The following is a 26,418-nucleotide window of genomic DNA, read 5'->3' on the forward strand; positions in this document are numbered from 1 at the left end:
AATCATGGAAATGCTCCTCTGAAAAAAGTTCTAAATGTTCAAAGGATTATTTTATTGTCAAAGAGTGTATGTGTAATATAATTCTGATACTTGTCTACTCCAAATAGCCATTGAATACAGAAAGACGATGAGTGTTGATGAAAGAAATCAACTTCCCTCCCCTCCAACCAACATAAAAAGAAAAGAAACAAAGCTCACAGACCCCAAAATCCCCCCTTGCCCGCAGCAAAAAACAGCAACAATAATAGTCTACACAAGAACCCCCTACACATAACAAACCCGATCCCCTCACTCATAGAAAAGAACAGCCCCCCACTTACAAAAAAACTAACAGATCTCCCACCCACCAATCGTCCACAAGAAAGAAAACACCAAAAAACTGAAGGAAACCAGTATAAAATTCTGTCCAATAATCACATAAATCTCAAAATATGGGAAACACTTTTTCGCCTGTATACAAGGAAAGCAGCTGCACGAACTCAGTCCTTCTGTAAAGAGTGAGCGCTGACTCGGGTCCAAACCACAACGAACCAGATCAATTGCACTGAGATGGGGCCAAATGCGCTGATCCAGTGTCGAACACACAAATACAGCTGCTGACTATCTCTGTTGGGAGCCATCAGTGACCCTCTCCATCTCCCTCTGTGCTTTGAGATAGAGCCATTCATGACCCCAAGCCTCATCTCTGATCTTTACCACAAGTCAGCTTGTGTTCTCGAACATTTTGCGCCCCCCCCCCCCCACCATCTCCGATCTCAACTAGGCAGCTCTCCAGACAGAGCACAGTGATGTATCCTTTGACCCAGATTCAAGCTGTCCATCACAGGGTCTAACAGTTTCCGTAACATAAACAAGACAAAAAGAACATGTGAAAGGTGTAGAAAAAGTGAAAGTGTTGGAAAGATTTGCTATCTGAAAGATGTCCCCCGAGGAATCATTCGCTGGTGCCATCTTGACTGCTGGGTAGAGTGAAGAGAGTTCACTTTTTCATCTGGAAAATTGATGCCTTAAATGATCATGTTTTTTATAATACAGCAGTATACTTCAAACATAATTACATGATATCCCAGCATTAATAGATAATTTTAATTTTTAGCTTATTGCTCACTGAAACTTTTTATTTTTTTAATGAACTCCTGAATAAAAGTTGTCAGTTTTTAGATTTAACACTGAGTATAATCAGGCATTAATCATTGGCTCTAAGAGGGTCCTTAAGAAACTATTTAGATCATAAGCACAAGGGATTGTGCAGTTATTAGGAATCCAGGGAAAGTCTTCTGGAGGAACTCAGCAGATGAGGTATCTATGGAGGGGAATAAAGAGTCAGCATTTCAAGCCAAGGCCCTTCATCAGGCCTGGAAAGGAAGGGAATGAAGCCAGAATAAGATGCAAAGAGGGGAAGGACTACAAACTGGCAAATGATAGGTAAAACCAGGTGAAGGGGGAGGTGAGTGAGTGGGTGGGAGAAGGGGATGAGTGAGAAGCTGGGAGGTGTTTATCTCAAAAATAAATAAATAGATAGATAAAGGTGAAGAGTGGAAGAGGTAGATGAATTAATCTGATAGAAGAGGACAGCAGACCATGTGAGAAAGGGAAGGAAGAGGGGCACCAGAAGGAGTTGATGGGCAAGTGAAAAGAAGAATAGTGGTAAGAGGGAAAAAAAGAATGGGGGATGGAAAAGGTGGGGGGGAGAAATTAGCTGAACTTGGAGAAGTTGCTGCTCATGTTGGAGATTGTCCAGGTGGAATATGAGGTGTTGCTCCTGCAACCTGAGAATGGCCTCATTTTGGCAGTAGAGGAGGCCATGGACCAACATATGGCTATAGGAATGGAAAGTAGAGTCAAAATGAATGGCTTCTGGGACAGCACACCTATTGCAGCTGATGGAGTGAAGGTGCTTGATGAAGCAATCACCCACTGTACATGAGGTTTCACAAATTTAGAGGTGGCTGCACCAAAAGCATCGGATACAATAGATAACCCTGAAAGGCCTGCAAGTAGAGTGCTTCCTTACCTGGAAGGACAGTTTGGTGCCCAGGATGGTGGTGACGGGGTAGGTGTTTTGCTTGCAGAGAGTAAAAAGTGATTTCTACTATCAGGAAAACAGGATTGCAAATACTACTGAGGGGATCTCCGGGGTCTCCCTCCCCTCATTTGTGACATTTACTGGGAGCATTGTAGATCAAGGGCCAGAAGCATTGTTCAGGATTCCCACCGCCCATCCCACAATCTTTCTGACCCATTACTGTCAGGAAAGAGGTACCTGAGAATCAGGACTAGGACAGCCAGACTGGGTAACAGCTTCTTCCATCAGGCTGCGAGACTAATGAATACCCTGGCACCACCGAGCTCTCGTCACTGAGACAGTGAGCTGTTGACTGTTTACTTGTGCTGCACACTATATGCATTTTGAATTGTATTTTATTAGCATTTATGGTCATATTTTGTTTTATGTGCTGTCCGTGATATATGTTCTGTGGGAACTCCATGGTACAGAGGAACATTGTTTCGTTTGGTTGTATATACATACAGTCAGATGACGGTATACTTCAACTTGAACTTAAGTTCAAGATCGGTGGAGATCGGAGGAGAGGAACAGGTAGACAAGGCAGTCATGCGGAGAGCGTTGTCTGTGGAAAGCAGAGGATGGGGGGAGGGATAAATGTGTTTCATGATAGATTTTAAGTTCAGGATCACAGCAGCTTGTGGACATTCTTTTCTCATTTTTTTAAAATAGACTCAATAACATTTTGCAATTATTTCATATTTAAACTCGGGGAAACATGACTAGCAGGAGCTTTCCAAAGTCTGCGACCTGCAAAAAAGACAAGAGTAGCAAGAACAGATGTGACACAACCATCTGCAAGTTTTACTTGGAGTCAAATACAAAACTTATCTGGAAGTGCATCTGTATTTCCTTACGTGAACCTACTGGGACTAAATCATGGAACCCCTTTACTACTAACACATTGAAAGTACCCTCACAAGACAGCACTGGTTCAAGAAGGCCACTTGCTACGGTGTTTCCAAGAGCAATTGGGGAAGAGAATAAATGTCCATATCATGAATTAAAAGGACATAATATCCATGTAATTCAAAATATGGGCATAAAAGCTTTATGTACATTTTGGCACATATTATCTACAATATAAATTTTTAAAGAAGCCAAGGACAGTGTTAACATTCATAGTGATTAAAAATTGCTACTGTCAGACTATATTCAGACATGACAAACCCAACTAACAGTATGGAAAGAAGTTCTATTTAATGACGATACAAAAATTCTGGGAGACTCACAGGATGATGCAACAATACTAAAAACAGAGATGCAGTACTTCTTAAAATCCTTGGGTTCCAAATGAAATACTGTGGATATTGGACAGAAAAATGCAACTGGGATCACTCTCTGCACAGCTGCCTTGTCCACATGTTCCTCCTCACTGATCTCCCTCCTAGCAATTTAAGTTCAAGTTTATTGTCATCTGACTACATGTGTACGACCAAACGAAACAATGTTCCTCTGTACCAAGGAGCTCCCACAAAGCATATATCACAGACAGCACATAAGACAAATTACTACCATAAATACGTTAATAAAATACCATGCAACTAGAAAATACAGGAAACATTTAAATTTGTAGAGTGAAGAAAAGTGCTGACAAATATCTTTTTTTATCAGTTTCTGTCATTGCCAATTGTATTTAGGAAGCTTTAACTGACATGTCCATGTCCTTGTATTGTACTGTCTTTAATTTATGATTTCTTGCCAGATCTTTACTTGGCTGCAATAAGAAGAATATTTTCCCTCAGAAAATTATACTGCTATGTGTTTATCAACATCGAGCCATCTACTATGGGTGTTAGGTAAATTGGCACCCAGGTAAATATCCTTAGAGAGCAGAATCTCCTTCAGCAGCCCCTTGGATCAAGGATGATGTCTTCTGCTGTATTTCTGTGGATTCCGAGGTGACCGGCAAGGCCAATATGGGATCTGTAGTCTACCACAGATCGATCAGCAGGTGCCCGCTGAGACAAGCAGGGGCCCGGTTTGTGAAGTGGTGCACTTTATCTAGGGCTCCTGCATGGACTTGAGGTTCGCAGTGCCCTCCTGAGTTTCTTCACCTCCACTTTGAGGGGGCATGGACAGCAGATTCCCTAAAGTCAAATGGGGGCATCGCATTTCCTGAAGCAGCTTTTGAGCACAAACCTGAATCTGGTCCCATCAACAGTATAACCTTCCCCCAACACGTTAAGCAACCCCCCATTTAGCGGGTCTCCATTAAATAAATGGAGAACAAGCACTCAGAGTACTGGGAAGGGTTGTACCCCCTGCTGAAGGCAACCTTAGAGATGGGGGGGGGGGTGAAAGGAAAGATGATCATCAAGGAAGAGGGCTAATGGAGAGGAAATAGGGGTGTTGAATGAGGAGTGAACGAGATGCTGCCGGACTACGATCGAATTTACAAGGAATTTGCAAAGAGAAGCAAAAACGAGCAGATTAACAGTCAGTGGGTGCCAACCGCAAGTGCTGGGATGATTTACTATGTGGGCTCAGAGATGAAAAATGGTCATTGTGCGACCAAAGAGCGTACGCTGCCCATAAAACAAAATTCACTTCACCAGAGACTGCAGGAAATGGGAGGGAGAGAGCTGGAAAGGACAGGAAGCGGAGTCGTAACGTTTGATGTTGCATTCAGAAATGCGGCCACTCTGAATGCAAATAGAAAACTTGATTCAATAAAAAGTTACATTATATTTTGTACATGTCCGGCTAAAATGTTTTATGTTATCTAAACGTAAAATTGTCGTCAAATTTTTCGGAATAAATCGTTCTCTACAATGATAATATGTATGGTATTGGTCATCAGAAACAAAGCATTTGTTTAGAAGTCAAACCATTATATAAACGAGTTAGGCTGTGTTAAGAGCTAAAGAAAATTATATATCCCGCAAAGGTCGGGAGATCAATTTACTTAATACTCCGAAGGATGCAGCTAACAATTAGAAAATCGCTTTATTGTGACATAAAGGCCGCCCCCTTCTTCAAGTATATTCATTGGAAGCGTTTCTCATGAAAATATCTGATCAACAAATTGTTTCTCTTTAAAGTACGACACATGTAAAAGTTATTTATTGCAAAGAGAAGCGAATAATGTTGGTTCGGTGCTGAATTGAGAAATGTTACGAGTTCCGACCCCAGACTCCGAAACGGCTGGAATTACGAACGGAAACATTGTTGGGCTGTGAACAGACGTTGCTCGAATCATTATAAAACTCCACAGCTGAAAGGAGCTCATAAATGTTTTATTTGTCCGGAGGTAACGAAATCAACACCCTACATCTTTAGCAAGGAGAACCGGGGCTAATAAATAAAATACTCTTTAAAGTGTCAAACATTTCAAATAAAGGAGTGATAGATAAACACTTAAAAAGAAAGACCGTCTAAGCGACTGGAGGGGTTGGGCTTCAAAGTCACTTAACAGAATGATTTTTTATTAAAATAACAATTCTTAATACATTGTCCTTTAATGAGAGAATGCTTTCTTTACCCTGATTTGCGATCACAGGGGAAACAGATCAAATCAGTTAAGCAGTAACGTTCTATGTTCCAACTCAAGCCTCCCGTTATTCCTGCCGCACTTTTCCACCTGCAACGTTTTAAGGGGAAAAGTTATACAAAAACCCATCAGTCCTGCGACCGATTGCAAAGATGTCCCAATGCGTCCGGAGGTCGCCGTTTACCTGACTGTTGAACGCCTCTGCTGTTACTGCCTTCGCCAAGAGTTGCTGTTCCCGGGGAGTGTACAGGACGCTGCTCCTGTTGCGATCCTGCATCCGCCGCCCTCCCTCTGGCTCACAGCCTCTGTCGCGCACATTTGGGGGCAGTCTGCGCCCATTTCAAGGACGTCTCCCAGGATTCCGGGAGCAGAGAGCTTGGTCTCTCTCTTCGGATCGGCGCACGAGTAGGAGACGGACTGCCTATAAACACCGCTGGCTTTAAAGCGACACCCTATTATTGCAGGGCGAGTAAACACAAGCAAAGGGCTTTCGGCTGGTGGCACACAGCAAGACCATCCTCACTGCAACTACCCTTCGCCTACCCACCACAAACATTTCCCTAATCTGCCTTCCCTCTCTTCTTCCCTTTCTCCCCGTGGGAAAACAATTTATCTCATCTGCTCCGGAAACTCCCACCACCGACTTGCCGACCCGTCTTAGTCACTCCCACTATTAATTCAACTTTGTTTCTGGTCCGGCAAACCCCAGTCTGTCATAAACTTTTAACTCCAGATCAGTACTTGGTAGCTGCTTCAACACCAGGGAGCAGAAGGCCAATAGATGGTCTGGGGGGACTGCACTAGGGACTAAAACTTTTGTCCGTAGAGGTAAATGTCAGTGTTCCTGCTCAGGGGTTGTCAAGATTCCCCGGAATAAACCACTCAACAATCCTCATCAAAATCTTCCAGTTTCTGCTGCTTTTCAAATCTTCCTTTTTCCCCCAAGTGATTCAACCCAATGTTCCCTCATCCAGTTTTCCTGTTGTGATCCCTGCCCATTAATCTTCAACCCTGGCTGGTGGCTTAGGCAGCACTGGTCCAAGTTACACCTTCACAGAGTGAGGAAACAGACCCTCCGGTCCATTGTGTCCACACTGACCATCAAGCGTCCGTCTACACTAAGCCAAACTCCAATCCTTATTCTCCCTACTTTCATTCACCTACACACGAAGGTACTTTACAGAGTTCAGCTCACACATCTTTGGTATGTGGGAGAAACTAGAACACCCCACACAATCACAGCAAACCCAAAGACTAAAACCCAGAGGTCAGGATCTGCACTGTGACTAGCACATAAACGTCATCACAAAGGGGGCACAACAGAGCCTTTACTTTCTCAGAAGTTGCGTAGAGTTGGCACATCACCAAAATGTGGGGTTTCCCTTCCTCCACCAATGATGCTGCCCTCACCCGTGTCTCCTCCATTTCCCAGACATCCGTGCTCACCCTATCTTCCTGTCATCTTAACAGGGTGATGGTCCCTCTTGTCCTCACCTACCATCCCATAAGCCTCTGCATCCAACTCATCCTTCTCCACAACCTCCGCCTTCTTCAATGGGGCCCTACAACCAAGCACATTTTTATATTCTACCCCCCCCCCCCCGGTCCTCTGCCTTCTGCAGGGATCACTCCCCCTGTCCATTCATCCCTCCTCACTAATCTCCCTCGTGGCACTTACCCTGCAAGTGGTAGAGGTGCTACACCTCCCCATTTGCCTCCTCCCTCACCTCCATTCAGGGCCCCAAACTCCTTCCAGGTGAGGCAACATTTCACTTACGCATCTGTTGGGGTCATCTACTGTATCGGGTATTCCCATTATGTCTTCTTCTATATCGGTGAGACCCAGCATAGATTGGGTGACTGCTTTGTTGTCCACCTCAGCTCCATCCACAAAAAGCGGAATGGCCAACCATTTCAATTCTTATCCCCATTCCCATTCCAACATATTGGTCCATGGCCTTCTGTCATGGGAGGCCACTCTCAATTTAGAAGAGCCAACACCTCATTTCCCATCCACTTTCTTCTCCAGCATCTGAACAGTCTCATCATAATTGCAGGGAACATCAATCATGTTAACCTGCAAGACGTTTTAGCCAAATTCCACCACTCATCACCATGGCCGCTAAGGGACCACGTTTATACAGACAGACATGGTACTTACAAAGCCGTCCCACAACCTCATCATGTCTCTCTGACCACATATGCATAATGTTAATCCCAATATACTGACTGCTGCTGAAAATTTAGAAACTAGCCAGAGGACTATCACAGTATGGCCTTATGAGACAATCTCTATGCTGCAGGGTTGTTTTGAATGGATCAACTGGCAAATATTTAAGGAGTATGCTACAGAAGAAGAAATTACAGATCTTAAGGAGTCTGTCACTGGCTACATCAGTGAGTGTATAAACGATGTTGGTATCTCAAGCACAGTCATCTCATGACCTAACCAGAAGCCCTGTCTGAACACAAACATGTGCTCCCTACTAAAGCCCAGGGCACTGCCTTCAAGCCCAGAATAACTCTCAGATCAGCCAGAAAAAAACTTCATCATAGGCATCAAAAGGGCAAAGACGACATATGCACAAAAAATCCAGGGACACCTTTCTAATAATGATTCCCTGTGTATGTGGTTGGGCATCAAGGTGTTACAGACTAGACAAGGAAGAACAGTGTCGAATGCACCAGTGACATCTCCCTACCTGATGCTCTAAACAACTTTTTGCATGCTTTGAGGCATGCAACACAATGCTGGCCCGCTCCCAGGTGATCAACCCCTTACAGTGGCCAGATCAGAAAACATCTCAGGCTGAGTACTTAGGGAGAGCCCGCAGCATCTCACTGCCATTTTCATGGATGTCTTCAACACTTCACTCATCCAAGCTACTGTCTCCACATGCTTCAAGTCATCCACATTATCCAAGTATCAAAGAAACCTACACCTTCAGAACTAAATGACTATTGCCCAACGGCACCAAAGCCAGTCATCATGAAGTGCTTTGAATGGATGGCAATGGCACATCTCAAAAGCTCCTTGGACAATCATCAATATGCTTACTGACAGAACCACTCTACAACAGATACCATGGCTTCTGCCATTCACAAGCCCCTATCACACCTAGAAGACAAGGCCACTTACTGTATGTCAGAATGCTGTTTCTGGATTTCAGTTCAGCACTCAACACAACTGTGTCACAGACATTAGGGAACAAACTCTTATTCCCTGGTCTGAGCAACTGTCATCTGGGTATTGGACTTCATAATGAACTGACCTCAGATGAAGAATCTAGTGCTCTTCTGGCACAAATGACAAATAAACTCTTCTTGGGCTTCCAGCTGGGTATTGGTGTCGATTATAACCAATGTTTCAATGACAAATTCTGCCATCGAGAAGATATCAGAGTTTGTCATTGAAATGTTGGTTATTATCGATACCTATACCTGGCTGGAACCCTGAGAGGAGTTTATTAGACCTCAGGTAGTCAGGATGCACAACCACTCCCCCCTCCCCATCATCCTCAACACGGATGCCCCGGGGCAGTGTGCTGAGCCCATTGCATACAGTCTGTTCACACATGATTGCATGGCCAAACACCCAATCACATTGTTAAGTTTGCTGATGACAGGACAGTGTTGGGACTCATCACCAACAACAATAAGGTGGCCTACAAAGAGGAAATGGAAGAGTTTGAGGCCTGGTGACAGGCAAGTGACCTCTTCCTTAATGTGAATAAGACAAAGGAAATGGTTATCCACTTCCGGAGAACCCACATCACTCACACCCCTCTTTACATCAGCAGCATGGCAGTGAAAACTGTGAGCAGTTTCAAACTCATGGAAGTTTATTGTGTACAGTTCTGGTCACCGAATTATAGGAAAGATATCAACAAAATAGAGAGAGTACAGAGAAGATTTATTAGAATGTTACTTGGGTTTCAGCACCTAAGTTACAGGGAAAGGTTAAACAAGTTAGGTCTTTATTCTTTGGAGTGTAGAAGGTTGAGGGGGGACTTGATAGAGGTATTTAAAATCATGAGGGGGATAGATAGAGTTGACGTGGATAGGCTTTTTCCATTGAGAGTAGGGGAGATTCAAACAAGAGGACATGAGTTGAGAGTTAGGGGGCAAAAGTTTAAGGGTAACACGAGAGGGAATTTCTTTACTCAGAGAGTGGTAGCTGTGTGGAATGAGCTTCCAATAGAAGTGGTAGAGGCAGGTTTGATATTGTCATTTAAAGTAAAATTGGATAGGTATATGGACAGGAAAGGAATGGAGGGTTATGGGCTGAGTGTGGGTCAGTGGGACTACATGAGGGTAAGCATTCGACACAGACTAGAAGGGCCAAGATGGCCTGTTTCCGTGCTGTAATTGTTATATGGTTATATTGAGTACACATCTCACACAACCTCTCATGGTCCTGGAACACATCCTACACAGTCAAGAAAGCTACCAACGCCTCTACCTTGTGAGGAGGCTGAAGAGAGCTGGACTTTGCATACTCACGTCATTCTATTGATGCACAGTAGACAGCATCCCAGCGAGCTGTTTACTGCTCGGCACAGAAAACAAATTGTATTGCATACACAGGTAGTGAAAAATGCCCAAAGCATCACTGGCACCAGCCTACTCACCCCGCCATTGAGGACGTAATGAACATACAAAAAGTTGCCAGAAAAGGGCCAGTAACATCATGAAGGATTCCACACACTCTGCTCATGGAGTGTTTGTCCCCTCCTGCCAAGTCCACCCATCCATGCCAAGACCACCAGACTCAAACATTGTTCCTTTCCCCAAGCAATAAGGCTCCACCATTGTTTTATTATTTCCTGTCAGTCAATTATGTTCAAACTAGCATCACTTTATCAATCAATCTATGTATATACTCTATCTTATGTATTTATATTTATTGTGATTGTTTTTAAAGTTATTATTGTGTTCTTTATCTTTTTGTGTGTTGCATTGGATCTGGAATAACAACTATTTAGTTCCCCTTACACTTGCATACAGGAAATGACATTAAACAATCTTGAATCTTAACATCGCCTCCTCCCCCCAGTTTCATATTTCATCCCCCTCTCCACCTGGCTCCATCTATCACCTTCTAGCTTGACTTCCTCCCCCTCCCCCTATCTTCTCATTATGGCTTCTTCCCTCTTCCTTTCCAGTACTGATAAAGGGTCTTGGCCAGAAATGTCGATTGTTTATTCATTTCCATAGATGCTGCCTGACCTGCTGAGTTCCTCCAGCATTTTAGAAACACAGAAACATAGAGAACCTACGACCCACAATGCTGCGCTGAACATGTACTTACTTTAGAAATTACCTAGCCCTCTTTTTCCAAGCTGCATTTACCTATTCAGGAGTCTTTTAAAAGACCCTATTGTATCCGCCTCCACCACCGTCACCGGCAGTCCATTCCACGCTCTCACCTCTCTCTGCGTAAAAAACTTACCCCTGACATCTCCTCTGTACCTTCTTCCAAGCACATTAAAACTGTGCACTCTCATGTTAGCCTTTCAGCTCTGGGAAAAGGCCTCTGACTATCCACACAATCAATACCTCTCATCATCTTACACACCTCTCATCTTCCCTCGCTCCAAGGAGAAAAGGCCAAGTTCACTCAACCTATTCTTATAAGGAAAAGGGAAAAGTGCAAGATGACTGGGATCAATTTTGGTCATATGTTAATTTAAACTTAAATTAGAAGTTTGTTTTTCTGTTTCTTAGTTTTATATGTTTTCCTGTCATGGGATGGCTGTGTAAATATGCTGTACTGTATCTGCTCTATGATATGCTGTGCTGCTTTGTAAAATAAGAATAAATAATAATAAAAATTTGAATTACAAAAAAAAAATAAGGCTTGCTCCCCAATCCAGGCAACATCCTTGTAAATCTCCTCTACACCCTTTCTACAGTTTTCCCATCTTTCCTATAGTGAGGTGACCAGAACTGAGCACAGTACTCAAAGGGCTCTGACCAGTTTGTGTCCATTTTGCTCTGGATTTCTAGCATCTGCAGGATCTTTTGAGTTTATTATTTGGTATTTGCACAGTTTGTCGTCTTTCACACATTGTTTGTTTATCAGTCTTCACCTGCTTTTGCAGTTTTTCATAAAATTCTATTGCATTTCTTTTTTACAGTGAATGTCTGCAAGAAAATGAATCTCAAGGTAGCATATGTTAATATATATGTACTTCGATTTTTGAACTTTGAAGTCAAATCAGAGGAGCTGAAGGATAGCAGCTTCACCAGCTGTGCGTCTGTACCACACTGTTCTGGTAACTCTTATGTGGTTCATATGGTCTGCTCGCCTCCCCGTTCATTAAAAAAAAAACATTCAAATTCCTCCACCCCATCTGCACATCAACTGGCCACTGAACCCTCCTGCCCCGACCCTAGCATAGCACCGTCTTGCTGTCAGTGTTGGTCTTTCTCTGCTCAGTCACTTCTGATGTGCATTCGTGCCCTCCATCCATTAGTGCCTCTTATTTTCAGAACTCACATCAGAAGCATTCTCGATCACCATCCCCTTTTGATAGACTTCTGTTGCCTATCCTCTATCAAAGCCTAAGAGTGATAAACATTGGCAGAAAAAAAAAATCAAGGTTCAGCTCTTTAGCTTCTATCAGCAACCCTGAGTGTTTGGCTTCAATTCCATCAAGTGACATGTTGTCTCTCTTTCTTGATGTCACCAATAATTCATCAAGTGGATGATCTCATTTAGAGCAAATAAAATTAAACTCTGCAGATGCTGGAAATCTGTAATTAAAACTGAAGATGCTGGAAGCACCCAGCAGGTCAGGCCACAGCTGTTGGAAAAGAAACAAAGTTATTCAATGACAACGATCCTTCACTGGGGAGGAAAACAGCACATTTTTAAGATGCAAAGAAGGTGGGTTAGGGAGAGATGGGACAAAGTGAAAGGATGAGACCGGAACTGGCATGGTGATAAGCCAAAGATGCCTTCTGGCAGATGGATTAATAGGGCAATTAGGTAAAGGAATCAAATGAAAACTGTGAGAAATGTCAGGTCTGCAAATGCAGGCTCCTCTCTGTCTCCACCCAGCTCAAACTCATCACCCGCAACCTATTTAAACCTGGCACTTATCCACTCATCAAACCAACTAGCCTCAACCAGCTTCCCCAAGCCTTCTGTTGCCTTGTTGCCTTGTCATGTTAAGTATTAGTTCTCTCCTGTTTCATGGTCCCTCGAGGCTTGTTATTTTGCCGTTTATTATTAACATTATCTCTCCTCACTAAATCGTCTCTGCTGCTCTGTGTTTGGGTCAGGCCTCCTCTACACTTCACTTTCTGACAGGATAAGTGAATCATTGATTAACCCAGTAGAGTATGCTCACCTAAAGGAAGTTATCTGTCGACATGAGCACATCACCCAGAAGTCATTGATCATCTGCTTGCCTCTATCTTCCAACTCTCTGTCTCAATGCAGCAATCCCACAACATTCAACCTCCTCCTTTTGAGCCCTGGATTCTTGTGCCTGAATGTTTTGATGGATGCCTAACCCAAAGCCACAACTTCTTGTCCCAATGTGTCTCAAACTCAAACTCCAGCCATCTCTATTCTTTGGACCAAGCCAAAGTTGCCTTTATCATCTCCCTCTTGAGTGGGTGAGCTCTGATCTGAGCCACTGAGAACTGGGACAATTAATCCACCACTTGCAATTAATTCCTTAGATGCTCCATGTTCTTGACTTTCCGGGATGTGGAATGGGGGCTGCGGATTGAATCGTTCACCTGTGTCGAGGCTCACTCCATCTGCTAGATACACTGTGGAATTCAGGACCCTTGTGGTAGAGTGCAGCTGGAATTCAGAAGCGTTGTTAACTCACCTCACTCACCCACTCACACTCCCCAGCCTTCTCTTCTCCCTCTCCCCTCCTGAGCCCAAAGCACTACAACATGGCTTCATTCGACCATCCCAGTCTACAGCTGGTACAGCATTCTTGTTTGTCAAAAAGAAAGATGAGGGACTTCGTCTCTGCATTGAATACCATGGACACAACAAAATCACCATTAAGGACCGCTAGCCTCTTCCCTTGAGGGGTAGTGCATTCGAAACACTCCATGGAGCCCAGATCTTTATCAAGCAGGATCTCCAGAGCATGTACAACTTGATCTGCATCTGCCAGAGGATGAGTGAAGACAGCAGTCATAATACCCACTGACCACCATGATTACTTGATGATGCCTTTCGGACTTTCTAAGTCCAACCATTTTCCAGGCTTTTATCAACAAGATCCTCTGAGACATGCTACACATGTATTCATCTACCTAAAGGATATCCTCTTCTTCGTCAAGGACTGCCCCCCTCCCCAGACCAGGTCTGTCAGATCTCCTCTAAAACTAGTCATTTTCTTTCTTAGTTATGTCCTTTCACCCCAAGGCATAACCATGGATTCAGAGAGAGTGTGCACCATTGGTGAATGGCCCCGACTGTGATCCCTCAAATGTCTACAGCATTTCTTGGGCTTCTCCAACTTCTACCACTACAGCCAAATTGCCACCCCTCTCACCTCCCTCACCACATCACCTACCTCCGGATAACCACAGACCACACTTCCATGAAGCTCAAACGATGCTTCATCACCGCTCCCATTCTCCACCATCCAAACCCCTCTGAACCTTCCACAGTAGAGGTAGACCTAGCTGAGATGGGTGCTGGGGCCATCCTCTCCCAGCAAGAACCAGATGGGAAGGCACACCTATGTCCTTCAGTTCATGCAAGTTCAACCTTACACTACTCACCATTAAATTGGCCTTGAAGGAGTGGAGACATTGGCTGATGGGAAACACTTAGCCCTCCTTGATCTGTACTGACCACCAGAACCTCATATCCATACAGTTTAACCCACACCAGGCTCGCTGGACCCTGTTCTTCGAGCATTTCAACTTCACCCTCTCTTACTGACCCAGATCCAAGAACACTAAGGCAAATACCCTGTCTCAACAGTACAACCCAGCTGAAATGAAGATCGACCCTCAGCCCATCATTCCAACATCACATACTCTCGTCCCATTTTTTTGTGACCTTGAGAACCAAATTCATCAGGCTCTACAGCGCGAGCCCACTCTGGCTGGCATGCCTGCCAACAGCTACCAGTGGGCCCGCTCCTCAAACATCTCCAGACATCTAAGTACACGACCAACTCTGGACTTTCTATGACAACGGTTCTGGTGGCCCACCATGATAGCAGATGTACTGCCTGCCCTTGATGTGCTCATTATAATTCCTCCAACCTGCAACCCTCCAGGCTCCTGCAGCCTCTGCTGGTCCCTCGATGCTGATGGTCCCACATCACCTTGCACATCATCCCGGGTTCCAGTGGGGCCATGGTGATCAAGACAGTGGTGGACCTGTTCTCGAAGGCAACCCACTTTGTTGCCCTCCCCAGGCTTCCACCAGATGCTGAGGTGACAGACCTGGTTCTCTAACGTGGCTTCCCTCAGGATATTGTGTCAGACTGAGGCCCACAGTTTGTCTCCCACTTCTGGAGAGCCACTGGCTCCCTCCTTTGCAACTCAGTGAGTCTGTCCTCTGGCTATAATTCCACAGACTAACTGTCAGTCAGAAAGTGCCAATCAGAAGTTTCACTGCCTTTAACCTTCCCACATGGAAGAAGTACCTTCTCTTGGTTGAGCCATACTGCAATCTACACACCTCCTCTCCCACATGCGTGTCACCCTTTGAAGAGCTTCATGGTTAACAACCGCTATTGGTCCCCGCTGAGGAGCCAGTAGTGGAGGTCCCAACCATCAGGGCCATGGTCCATCAATGCTGGATTGCTTGGAAGAGGGCATGGACAGTCATCCTTGCTGCCACCTGTGCCTACTGACATTGGCACCCAACCAGACTGCTCTGGCCTGGGGCCCATCTCTGGCTGTCTACAGAGATCTGCCCCTGCACACTGACACCATGCAAGCTCTCGCCCCAGTTCGTTAGTCCTTATAAGATTACCCATCGCACTAATCCAGACACTTACCTTGTCCAGCTGCCACCATTCCTCAGCATCACACCTACCTTCCATGTGCCCTGCCTCAAGCTTGTGGTCTTTGAACCCTTCAACCCACCTGAGCCTGCATCTCCGGAACCAAGGATGGTGGAAGGTGGTGTATGCAGTTTTCCAGTTGATGGATTGAAGTTTTGAAACAGGGTATGCAGTGCCAGCTCATCTGGAAAGAGTATGGACCAGAGGATAGGTCTTAGGTGCCATCCATTTACATCTTGGATCTATTACCCATTAAGGAGTTCCACAGACCCAGCTGAGTCATTCTGGGCCATCGGGAGCTGGCCATGGGGGGAGGGGTGTTCCTGTCAGGACTGCACATCTCCACCCACCTAACGGGAGTCACCTGCCATTCATTTCCAACTCGTCACCTGCAGCCTATTTAAACCCAGGTCTAATTCTTGTATACTCATTGAACCACCCAGCCTCAACCACTTGCTCCTAGCATTCAGTTACCTTATTGCTTTGTGTTGCGTATCTGGTCTGTCTTGTTTTGTGACCCCCATGAATTGTTATCTTGCTGTTGATTATTAAAGTTAATGCTCACCACTAAATCATCTCCACTGCTCTGCATTTGGGTCAAGCTTCCTCTACATTTCCCGACAGGTGAAATATGAAACTACAGACAAAAGAGCATGAAATGGTGAGAAATACAGGATCATAGGATTACATTTACACCTGGCCACCACTTTTTACAGAAAGTAGTAGATACGGCCCAGTCCATCACAGGCAAAGCACTCCCCATTGTTTAATGCATTTGTATGGATTGCTGCCAAAAGAAAACAGAATCCATCATCAAGGACCTCCACTATCCAGGTCATGCTTTCTTCTTGCTACTACCTTAGTGCAGGAGGTACTACACAAGCAGATCCATGAACAGTTAGAACCCTACAACTATCAGGCTCCTGAACTGACATGGATAGCTTCACTCACCTCAACTCTGAACTGATTCCACAACCAACAGACTCTACAAATTATGTTCTTAGTCTTTTTCTTTATTTGTATAACTTGCCTTTAGCACACTGGTTGTTTGTCAGTCTTTGCTTATGTATAATTTGTCATTAATTCTATTTTATTCATTTACATGCCTGCAAGAAAATGAATCTCATGGTAGTATATGGCAACATATATACATCGATAAGTTTACCTTGACTTTGAACCACATCAAAATTCATCATCCATTTCTCAGCTTAACTCTTATAGATAATATTTTTTCTTCCTCCTTGTCATGTAGCCAAATGGTTTGGAATATTTTTACATTTTCTAAATTTTATAAGAAGCAACATTTCTAAATGTTGCACAGCAGGATTTACTAATGTTTTTAAGATGCCAGATTTTGTGGTTGTAAATGATAGGAAAATGTTACACTGTTACTTACAAACACACACACACACACACACACACACACACACACACACACACACACACACACACACACACACACACACACACACACACACACACGTTCAAAGTTATTTCAATTTATTACCCACTAACTTTACTGCACAGATCGAAGGTTAAGTCTTGTTGGATGAGGTGTAACCAAGCTTTTAATGTTGTATAAAGCCATAATTACTGCTCCAGTTCTATGGAGCTAATGTTATTTCTGAAATCTTTTTCCACCACAATATTTTTTTTCTCAACCTTCATTCTATATAAAGTGTTTTAAAAGTCAGTTAAAAATGGAGTGTTTTTAAACTTCAGGATTTCCTATCTGTAAATATTCTGCCGCTTGATTGGCTGCCCAGCCTACTTGATAACATCACTGTTGGTAGTTCCCAGAGATTTCCGAGAGTGATGCCAAAATGTAATTAACATCAGGGATGGGAAATCCATGCCCCAGCGATCTGAGTGGGTAACCTTCTTCAAGGTCAGTCATGACTACTGTCACTTTATCACCGACAGGAAATTTTGGGTTAATTTGCTAATACTGGTAAGCAGTCAATGCTATGACATAATACTGGCAGTTTAACAACACTCTGGCAGGATTCCACATAGGGATCAAGATTGATTATTATATTCTATCATATAAATTTCACTAACATTGCCACAGGCTTTTAATACACTAAAATCCTTTGGTTGAGAATGTGCCATGTAATAGTTCCTTAAAAACACTGGCAAACTTCATAAACTCAAACACCTCCTATTCATATTTCCCCCACATGAGTTGTGATAATCTCTCTTAGCCAGTTGCCACCAACTCAGCAGCAAGGTAAGGCATGCAGCCGATGTGTGATTCTGTGAAGCCTGTTTTGTTATGGGACAATGATTTCCAATTCCTTGTGCGGATCCGGGAGGGCACATTACCAGTGAGACCTCCACCCTCCAGAAAAATGATTAGAGCAAGAGCAAGAGTCATTGATGGAGAAGGTGCTCAGTGGATGGAAATCCTTCAACCACTTTTTTTGACGCCAGTGATGTTACTGGTCCAGTGCTGGTCCAGCTCAGGGCATATGCTTTCCACACTGGGAGGCTGGGGGGTGGGGGTGGGCACTTGGGAGAATCATATTATTTACTTCATTAAGGAGACGCTGGTGATCATTTACTGTGTATGACAGCATGACACACAGACATAGATCAGCGCTTTGCCACAAACAAGAGAAAATCTGCAGGTGCTGGGAATTCAAGCAGCATGCACAGAATGCCAGAGGAACTCAGCAGGCCAGGCAGCTTCTATGGAAAGGAGTACAGTCAATGTTTCAGGGCGAGACCCTTCAAACGACTGGAGTAAAAAAAAGATGAGGAGTCTGGCCTCGGACTCTCACTAGGCCGACCAGCTGGCAAATAATCACAAGGTCAGCAGTGTAATGGTAGCGGAGGAGAAGGACAGATTATGCTATACAGAAAATGAAGTGCTCTGTAATCTGTTGAGAGCCAGATCGGAGGCATTCAACTCTGGAGATCAGGAGTGCTACAAGAGGTGCAGGTATGATCTCTGGAAAGCCATCTCTCAGGCAAAGTGGAGATTTTGGACCAGACTGGAATCAACAATTTCTTTTGAACTTACAGTCCTTTAACATCTTGGACTATTTTCACTGTGCCCATGGTCTGTTTTTTTATCAATTATGCTATTGTTTGCACTGTTGTAACTATATGTTGTAATTATGTGGTTTTGTACAGGCCTTGTAGCTTTAGTTTTTGGTCTTGTTTTTGCCTGGTGGATTTGGAGCTCCTTTCCGGGGAACGCGCTAGACGGTAGCGCGATATTAATATGCAGCAGCCTCTCCGGGCTCTGGATTGGGGATTGCCAAACATTACGTGGATTTTCTGGTGTAGTCTGTTCTGTCATGTGCTTTTGTGATATCATTCTGGAGGAACCTTGTCTCATATTTTTAACTGCATTGCATTTGAGGTTTCTAAATGACAATAAACTGAATCTGAATCTGAACAAGGGATGCTCAATAGCTGTGGCAGGGTTTGAATGCCATAACGTCCTACAAGATAAATCTTGTGACACGGGACAGCAGAGCTTCACTTCCAGATGAGCTCAATGCCTTCTATGTTCACTTTGATCACCAGAACAGGGAGGAGTGATCATACATTCCTTGTCTCCCAATGATCCTTTGGTCTCAGTATCTGAAGCTGACGTGCAGGCTACCTTCAAGAGAGGGAATCCAAGGAAAGTGTCCAGTCCAGGCTGGAGTACCTAACCGAGTACTGAAGACCTGCGCCGTTCAACTGGCTGGTGTATTCACAGATTTCTATATCGTCAGTCTTTCACCCCAGCAGTGTGCCCAAGAAGAGTGTGGTAACAAGTCTAGATGACTATCGCCCAGTGGCACTTACATCCACAGTGAGAGGTTAGTGTTGAAGTATATCAGCTCCTGTCTGAGTGGGCTGTATCAAAGGTGGTGAGGAATCAGCATACTGGAGGGAGACGGAAAGTTTGGCTGAGTGGTGTAATAACAACCCCTCACTCAACGTCAATAAAACCAAGGAATTGATAGTAGATATCAGGAGAGGGAAATCAGAGGTCTATGAGCCAGTAATCATCGGAAGATCAATGTGGGGAGGATCAGATGTGGAGAGGGTCAGTAACCTTAAATTTCTGGATGTCAGCATCTCGGAGGACCTGTGCTGGACCCAGCATATACATATAATTGCAAAGAAAGCAAAACATGCCTCCACTTCCTCAGGAATCTGCGGAGATTTGGCATGTCATCATAAACCGCGGCAAACTTCTTTCAATGTGTGGTGGAAGGTGTGCTTACTGGCTGCATTACGGCCTGTTATGGGAGCACCAATGCCTTTGAGCAGAAAATCCTACAAAATGTAGTGAATTCAGCCCAGTACATCACAGGTAAAACACTCCCAACCATTGGGCACATCTACATGAAACATTACCATAGAAAAGCAGCAGCTATCATCAAAGATCCTCACCACTCAGGCTCCTTTCTCACTACTGCTATCAGGTAGAAGGTACAAGTGCCACAGGACTCGCACCACCAGATTCAGCAACAGTTACTACCCCTCAACCATTAGGCCCTTCAACAAAAGGAGACAACTACACTCATTTAAGAACTCTTTTATCTTTCATGCTTGTTATTTAATGCTATTATTTATTATATGCATTTGCAGAGTTTACAGTTTACAGGATTTCCTGTTTACAGATACTGTTCTATAGATTTGCTAAGCATGCTCGCAGTAAAAGGATCTCAGGGTTGTATGTGGTGACATGTATGTACTCGATAATAAATTTTATCTTGAATTTTGAACTTCTGAACTTTGAACTTCCAGTATTGGGAAGACCAGAAATAGACACAATATTCCAAATACAACCAAACAAAAATTTTAAATTGCCGCAACATGACTTATTTACTGTTATACGCAGTTCACTAGCCAAAGGAGGCAAGCAAACCATGTACTTTCTTTGCCACCCTAAGTCATTTGCATGGCTACCTTCAAGAAGCTACAGTATGGACCCAAAGGTTCCTCTGTACATCAATACTGTTTAGGATGCTGCGATTAACAAGAGGAGGAGACCCTCTGTTGGTTCAGGGTCAACCATGGATCATGTGCCCTAGCTGTCAAGCCAAAATGCAAACCATTACAATATGGAGAGCAAGCTGTTGCTCATGCAGTCGGCTCCCCTTCTCTATGCAGCTAATGAATCCAAAGAAACGGTGGAGACCAATACAGTTTGGCACCAGCAGTAGCGCAGGAGTTGTTATTCTGCGTTGAACTCAATGTAGGACTGTCTTAGGGACTCCAGCTCTGAATTTTTCATGGGAAGGAGTGATAATCCAGAACATTAGAGGATGCTTAGGCTTATTTTTGGTTCTGCTAAACAATTGGAGAAGATTCTTAGGTAGAAGATTTATGTGCATTTGGTGCACGGCCTCATTCAGAACAGTCAGCATGGCTTTGCACAGGTAAGGTCAGGTTTAAGTAACTTATTTTGAAGAGGTGACACAGGTCACTGATGAGGGTAGGACAGTGGATATTGCCTGCATGGATTTTTGTAAGGCATTTGACAAAGTCCATCGTGGTAAGCTGATGCAGAAGATCATATCTGAGCATTAGTTGTGAAGAAGACCCTGCTCTGAATGTTTGTGATATGCTGATAGACTTCCTCTGAAGTAAAACCACCCAGATTTTTATGACTATAGAGCACAACCATTAATTAGGTGCAGAATTATCCTCTGATTCCCACAATAATGGTACCATTACCATTACTTCATTGACTGGACCAAAGCTGGAAACAAGATTCCAAACTTGATCTATGGTCGAGCAATGAAGTTCATTACTTCATAGGGATTATACCTTCTAATACAACCAAATAACCTCTGCTTGCTATGGTTTCTTAACAAATACTTGTACTTATATAAAGTTATAGCATAGCAAAGTTTTCCAAGCGCTTCAAAGGAATGTTATCAATCAAAATAATTTTAACCACAAAACATGCAAGGAAATAGTAGGACATTTGATCAAAGACTTGTTTGAGGAAATGGATTTTAAGGACTGTTTTTGAGAAAAAGAGAAATAAAGAGGTGGAGAAATTTAGAAGGTATCTCCAAGATGTAGTCATGATCACCAGAAGTGGGCCAATTGTGATGAAGAGAAATCCAGAAATAGAGGCCCACAGATATTCTCAGATGCATAATGACAAGGAGAGATAAGGCCATGGATGGATTTGAAAGGAAGATGGGATAGAGGATAGAATGCTTTCCTCGCATCGATGACAAATAAACTCTTCTCAGGTTTCCTGTCAGGTACAGAAGTAAATTTTAACCAATAAAATAGTTAAAATCAATACCTGTACCCAGCTGGAAGCCCAGGAAGAGTTTATTCATCAAAGATGGGATGTTTAAAATGCAGACTTTGGTTTACCATCAACCAGTTCAGCTCAGCAATGATGAATGAATGTGATTTGGCATTTCAGTAACTAGTCACCAGGGTTTTGTTTGTCACCATACTACAGAGCATCTTATAACACCATAAGAGAAAGCCATGCAACATACCCTATCCCTGCCACTCCTGCGTGAGGCTACCTGGGAGTCCATTTACCCAATTTCCCTCGGGATCAATAAAGTATGTCTGTCTGTCTGTCTGTCTAGAGTAGCCAGGCCAGGCATGACTGAGCTGAAACAATGCCAGAAGGTGATATCCAGTTGGAAATAGAGGGATTGGAATTAGCACAAATGTAAGGTCAAAAACTCATCCTGGGGTCAAATATAACTGCAAAGTTGCACGCTGGTTCTTTTTCAAACGGTTGCCAACAGCGTGTAAACTGCATGAATTATTAACCACAATGTGAGCACAAATCAGAAGCAGATGTAAAATATGTACTAATACCATAACAAATTAATTTGAAAAAGTATTGTCATAAATATTTGATAGCAGTCCAGTTCCAAGGAAACAAATGCAGCACTCATGTTAACTGAACTACTTACTGTATATTATTCTATGTTACATTGGACAGTGCTGGGCAGGACATCAGTACATGATGCTGCGTCAATTTTGATTCCAATTTATACTAAATATCCTCCTCCTGCCTTTCATCCATATCCCTCCATTCCCTGCATATTCATGTGTCTAGCTCTTAAACTCCATTAAACTGCTTTATTCCACAACTACCCCGCTAACCCATTTTGGACAATAAAAACATGCTGCTCACATTGCTTTTAACTATCCCCACTCTAACCTTAAAAGGACGTCCACTGGAGAAAGGGTTGTGCCTATCTGCCTACCATAACATTAAAAACCTTTATCAAGTCTCCTGTTAGCTTCTGAATCTCCAAGGAGACAACCCAAGTCGGTCTAACCTTTCCTTATAATTCATCCTATCTGATCCATCCTCCCTGTACCCTCTCTATACAATTCTCCAAGTGTGTCCTGGCTGAAGTTTTATACAGCTGCATGATAACTTATTTAATTTTACATTCAACGCTCCTACTAATGAAGGCAAGTATTCCATATGCCCTTTTTACCAACTTATCCACTTGTGTTCCCATTTCCAGTGAACTGTGGATCTGGACACTGAGATCCTTCCATACCACAATGTATTACGCGGCCTGCCAGTAACTCTACACTTTCTCTTTTCATTTGACCTTCCAAATTGCAAGACCTCCCACTTGCCCAGATTAAACTCCATCTGCCACTTCTCCGCCTTTATCTATAACTTATCTACAGTATTTACCACTGTATTCTTTGATAGTCCTTTATATTGTCCACAATTCCACTAATCTTAAAGTTTGAAGGTTCATAGAAAATTCATATTCAGCGTATGTATATGACACCATATACTACCCTGCAATTCATTTTCTTGTAGCTACTCACAGTAAATCTTATAAATACAATAGAATCAATGAGAAACTTCATACAAAGACTGACAAACTACTAATATGCAAAAGATGGCAATCTGAGCAAATACATCAATAAATAAATAAATAATACTGAGAACATAGGTCCCAAAATCCTTGAAAGTGAGTCGCACGTTATGGAATCAGTTCAGAATTGAGGTGTGTGAAGTTATCCATGGCGGTTCAGGAGCTTGATAGTTCAAGGGTTCCTTAACTTTGTGGTGTGGAACATAAGGCTCCTGTGCGTCCTTCCCAGAGGCAGTAGTGAGAAGAGAGCATTGGTATCATTCACAATCTTGGTTTTTGACTCATTTACATTTTCATCCAAATCATTGATGTATTGCAAACCACAAACAACATTGGTTGCAGCACTGATCCTTGCTGAACACCACTCGTCAACCTTCCATCTGTATACAGGTAAGGCAGCTCTGAATCAAATCTTGCAATTCATCCTGTATTTCTTTCACATTTAGCTTCTGAATCAATCTACCTTATTGAATCCTTTACTAATGTTCATGTACAGTAGATAACACCCACTGTTTACATTCAGGCATCTTTGTCATTTCCTCAACATACTCAAGTTTGTAAGGGATGATGTTCCCTGCACAAAGCCATGCATTCTATAGTATAATAAAGTTCATACTGTTTACTTAAAGAACTAAAGGGACTGCACAGATTAATCATTATGTATTGAATAATTTTAAAACTGATTCGAGTCATATGTCCTTTGTTTTAATATGCTGATAAACACTGATAATGAAGTTTAGTTGGCAATTCAGATATTCTTGTTTTTATTCTAAATCTTATTAAATGCAATTTAGAATTTATAATTTGAATTAGATGCATTAAAATGGTAGTGAATAGTCTTCAGTATTTGAAGAAATGCTGTTGACTAAGTCATGCCCTGGTTAAGAACATGTCTTATTGTATTCCTCCTGCTATGCTGTGAGGTGTTCTGACTTCTGTTACAGTCTGTCCAGTGGGATACCGTGGAACATTTGCAAGAGCTGGGCCGGATCAGATTTCTGAGGGATGGTGGGGTGGTTTTGGTTTTGTTAGCAAGAGCTGCGGAGAAGAGCACAAGGGAGGGTGCTTGCAGAATCCTGCCCAAAGGAGAGACCCTGTTGTAAGAAGTGCTTTGTGCAGACGAATGGTTCTAGGAAAGAAGTGCCAATACTCCTAGGTTAGCCAGTTCATTCAAAATGGTCTTCAAGGGACATTTGAACTGTGGCAGGCGTCTCTCAAGCAGAAAGTAGGTCCTGCGTGTGAGTAACCAAAGCGAAGCACTTGGCTACACCAGAAATGAGCTCCAACATTTGTGTGCACATTTAGACTGGTCTAACTGCACTGGGCCCCTTTTTTCTATTAACAGTTTGTTAATGTTGAAATATCTGTAAATATATAGTACTTCCATTTTAATTTTTTTGCTGGTTTAAGATCAGCCTTTTACTTCCTGGTGAATGACAACATTGCATGGGGCAGTATTTACACAGCATTCACCATAATTTCCACTCCCCCCCCCCCCCCCACCGCCACCAACCCCGGAAAATTCCAACTTTCCTGTTTAGTTGAATCCATATCATACCAACCCTAGACATGTGTTGCTTATTGAAGGTGATCTTCTCATCATTATCCATGTGAAGCTGAGTCATGTGGCTGTTAGCTAACAAGCTTGGGTTATTATGAGCCACGGTGAGAGGGTTACAACTATTTTTTTTCTTTGCTGGACATATTTACATTTTGTTTATACCAGCAACGTACTGTGTTTATCAAGACACTTTCTATAATATTTGTTTATGTTCAGACAGGGTTCTTCTAAATAAATGATACAGACTTCAAATCTCAAACATGGGAAAGATTTATTTTCCCAATCTAGAGTTTCTGATCCCCTATTTTGAAACAGATATTCTAGTTCCACATATCTCAACCATGGAAAACATTACCCCTACATTTACTGTGTCAACAGACACAAAATGAACAACATGAGCTACAGAGCTATGTATTTTTTTTACTATTTGCATAATTTTCTTCTCTTTTACACATTGGATGTTTATTCCTCTCCATAGATACTGCCTGACTTGCTGAGTTCCTTCAGCATTTTGAGTGTTGTTTAGGATTTCCAACATTTGCAGAACCTTTTGTGCTTATGATTTGCCCTGTCACGTTCAATAAGAATTTTGTATGTTGCAGTGAGAAACCCACTCATTCTTTGAAACTCTTCCCAATCTTGCTTTATAGGACAACTTCTTCCATTTAGGAATCAAACTGAAAAACCATTTGAGAATTCCCTTCATTGCAAATTTTCTGCCGAGATAATTTTGTTTTTTGTTTTCCCATCTTATATTACATCTGCCATCTCCTCACCCTTTGCTTAGCCTATCAATAATCCACTTGAATCCTCATTGTATTCACCTCAATGCTCACATTACCCCAGCCATTGCATGGCATTTGGATATATCATATTTTCTCCCTACATTCAAATCTTTCCCAAAGAGACAAAAGCATACTGGGTCTGCACAGCAATGCTGCGGCAAATGCAGTGGAGACACAGCTCCAGTCGTCCAATCCACACTTTTGATGCTGCATGTGTGGGCTTTGCATGATTTCCCTGTCACTGCTCTGGTTTCTTCCCTAAAGACATGTGGGTCAATGTATTAATTGGCCTGTGTAAATTGTGTCAAATACAGGTTTGGGATCAGGATAGTGTTGATAGCATGTGAAAAGAAATAGGTTACGGGGAAGATAAACAGGGAAATGAGATTAATGACTACTCTGAGAGGCAACATAGACTTAAGGAACAAGTGGACTCTCTCTAAGTCATATGAAAGATTATAATTTATGAAATTGATATACAGTAGCTTGGAGAAAGTTGGTGGTCTAGCAAAATATCTGCCAAACCCACTAATTACAATCTCCCAAATAAATTAAATGAATGCAGTATCCCTGCACTCTGTTTAACCAATACTCTAAGCATGCTGCTATATTAACACCTATCCTGTCTCCAATTTTGTTTAATAACCTCGTGTGTATCAG

The 26,418-nt window shown here is 42.9% G+C and overlaps 1 protein-coding gene across 4 annotated transcripts in view; it reads right to left on the minus strand.

The window, feature by feature from the left end:
• vwa5b2 (von Willebrand factor A domain containing 5B2) overlaps positions 1–26,418 on the minus strand; it is a 171,596-nt gene that overhangs the window by 119,585 nt on the left and 25,593 nt on the right. For 2 of the 4 annotated variants that reach the window (XR_009506776.1, XR_009506775.1), the window contains exons 1-2: positions 5,743–7,110; positions 5,550–5,648 (exon numbers count right to left, since the gene is read on the minus strand). The exons of 1 other annotated variant lie outside the window; for it this stretch is intronic. The gene's annotated coding sequence lies outside the window, so the exon portion shown is untranslated. Of the gene's footprint in view, positions 1–5,549; positions 5,649–5,742; positions 7,111–26,418 lie in introns of those variants that run through there. One more of the 4 variants, XM_059944190.1, reaches the window with a different exon arrangement.

Source organism: Hypanus sabinus, chromosome 2 (assembly GCF_030144855.1).
Source record: "Hypanus sabinus isolate sHypSab1 chromosome 2, sHypSab1.hap1, whole genome shotgun sequence".
NCBI classification, from domain to species: Eukaryota; Metazoa; Chordata; class Chondrichthyes; order Myliobatiformes; family Dasyatidae; genus Hypanus; species Hypanus sabinus.